Source organism: Coregonus clupeaformis, chromosome 16 (genome assembly GCF_020615455.1).
Source record: "Coregonus clupeaformis isolate EN_2021a chromosome 16, ASM2061545v1, whole genome shotgun sequence".
NCBI lineage: Eukaryota > Metazoa > Chordata > Actinopteri > Salmoniformes > Salmonidae > Coregonus > Coregonus clupeaformis.
This window is the reverse complement of record NC_059207.1, coordinates 51,403,460-51,406,267: the sequence shown is the minus strand read 5'-3', so window position 1 is coordinate 51,406,267 and position 2,808 is coordinate 51,403,460.

The window sequence follows — 2,808 nt, the reverse complement described above, 5'->3', positions numbered from 1 at the left end:
AGATATCATAAGCATCACTGACAACCCAGAGGGACGTTGGCTGGCCAGGAACAATGTGGAAAACTGTAAGTGTATACACATACTGGTAGATATACAGCAAATGCACACATATAAACACACACGGCAAGCGTGCACTCACACACACACACACACCACCCTCCACCCTCTCTCTACCTGTTCTTAATGCCTCCTGCTCCTTGCTGTGTTGTAGATGGGTAAGTAAGGACTAAGTCAGTGGACCTTGACTTTGACCTTCTGAAGCAGGTTTATAATGATGTAGCATCCAGGACAATGCCTGCAGGTAAAATAAATGAAATGTAAAATGTTAGAGGAATATTTGTCAATGGATGACATTTTCTTGTCTTTGTATAGTATTTGACTGACATCTAGTGGTCAGAAATGTTATTGCAAAAGTCATGCTGGAACAGTGCTGCATTGACAAATAGTTGAGTCTTTATCCCTTCTTTCCTTTATGAAAGCCCCTGAACCCTTTCCCATGTATAATCTCAATACAGTGAATACACCATCTGGATCATTTTGTTCAATAAGGGTTTTATCTCCATTCTCAGATTCCCCCCTCCACCACCTCCACTGTTTACAGATGGAGGTAATGATATGATCACTTGTCCACTGGGAAAGTGAAGAGCAGCCATTTCTTTTCCAGTCAAATTATTTCCCTGTATTCTTTAAATAAAATCACCATTCTATTTGTTGTACTGTACAGTGTATACTGTAAAATCGAGTTAAAGAAGTGTGTTACTTCATTGGTTTAAAATATGCGTTCAACGGTACTACTGATGACCTTTGTCTTTATGTCCATAGACAAGATCTTTGACGGTGTGGAGAACATGGTCACAGGGAGATAGTTGGGTCAACCAACTATACTCTTGAATAGTCAGTTCAGACACAAATGAGCTTGAAATCAATTCCTAAGTTGAATCATTTTGTGTTTCTCCGTTTCAGTCTCCCTCAGCTGACACCTAGGGGAAAGCAAAGGGGATTAGACTATAAGAAGAAAAATAAGTTTGAGAAAGAGGAAAAGGAATTAAGGAAGAAATTCAAAGTAATATTTCTAATTGTGACTGGAAAAAACATAGTAACTTAATGTAGTTGAGGCTGGCACATAACTGTCTCCCTTCTCGTTTCATACTATCCATATCTGAATAAAGTGAAAATACTGAAAAAATATATTTTAAAAAACACAATGTAATTATTCCCAGATAACATTCTTAAATGTTGATAATCAATCAATTTATATTTTTTATATGATCAGATTGATATTGTAGATGATTTGAGTTGTAGTAATAACACTGTTGACATTTTCTACTGTCAGTTTGAAGGGGAGGTGATCGATGTCATTGTGAAGGCAACAGACCGCAAACTGATAGGCAGAAACAGAGACGGGAAGTGTAAGTTGGCATCAGTTGTGGTTGTTGTGGATGAATTATTCACAATCAATATGAATGAACCTTGAAGTTTGATTAATTGCAATATTTATCCATCTTTTCTAGTTGCTTATGTGTCCATGGTCAATGTTGGACAGTGAGTTCAAGAGTTATTTCTGTTTGTTGAAACACACATGCATGCATGCGCTCACTCAAACAACATTCACACGTACACGTACATGCGGGCACAGACACACGCACACAAATTATACACTAATGTTTTGATATATGATTTTACTTCAACAGGGATTGTGTAGATATTTATGAGGACATTGGAGAAGGTATGCCTCTAAACCATTCTAGAAAATATTTGAGACTAACTGGACTTTTTTTGTTTGTTGTTGAAACAATTGCATTGCCAGCTGTATGGGCTACTTTCAATGTGTTAGTTTGCAGTGAAAATTGGCCTACCTACAGAATTATGATGATGAAAGAATATAGGCCTACATGAATTTGTTTTTAATTGTATGTATTTGGAATAGAATGTATCATTTCAAACATGGTCATTGACACTACGTGTTTATTTTCTTACAGACTGCATTTATGACAATGACTGAGAGATTCTGTATCAGAATAAACTTTGCACATCATCTCTTGCACATCTATCATTCCAGTGTTAATACTAATTGTAATTATTTTGCACTATGGCCTATTTATTGCCTTACCTCCATAACTTGCTACATTTGCACACACTGTATATATATTTTCTGTTGTATTTTTTTGACTTTATGTTTTGTTTTACCCCATATGTAACTCTGTGTTGTTGTTTTTATCGCACTGATTTGCTTTATCTTGGCCAGGTCGCAGTTGTAAATGAGAACTTGTTCTCAACTGGCTTACCTGGTTAAATAAAGGTGAAATAAAATAAATAAAAAATAAAAACTTGGGACAACCAGCACTGAACTCAAAATGCACACTGCAACTGGTCATTATTTTTTTATCTGGTGAAAAAACAATGTACATCAAATGTGTAATTTGATTGTGTTAAAATAATTACTTATAAATGTGCCTTGACTACTATTGTTGTTGTGTTTATTCAATGTGAATGAATGGGTTGCAATGTAAATGAATGTGTATAAAAAAAAAATTTAAGCTCTCTCTGCATGTGAAACATTTGCTGGGTATTTTAGTTGGTGTCTTTAAATTCAAATAAGCTCTCAGACCGGAAAAGGCTATATAAGGACACTCCTGACCTGCAAACCGATATTTAATTTCGGAATTGCTTAAAATTAGGTTAAGGGTTTGGTTAAGGTTAGTCGTTTTACAGGTCAGGAGTGTCCTTATAGCCTCTCCCTCAGACCATTCGTAGTAGTGAAGACGCAATAAAAATATCCCTATTCTCTCGCGAGAATTCACGAAGTTT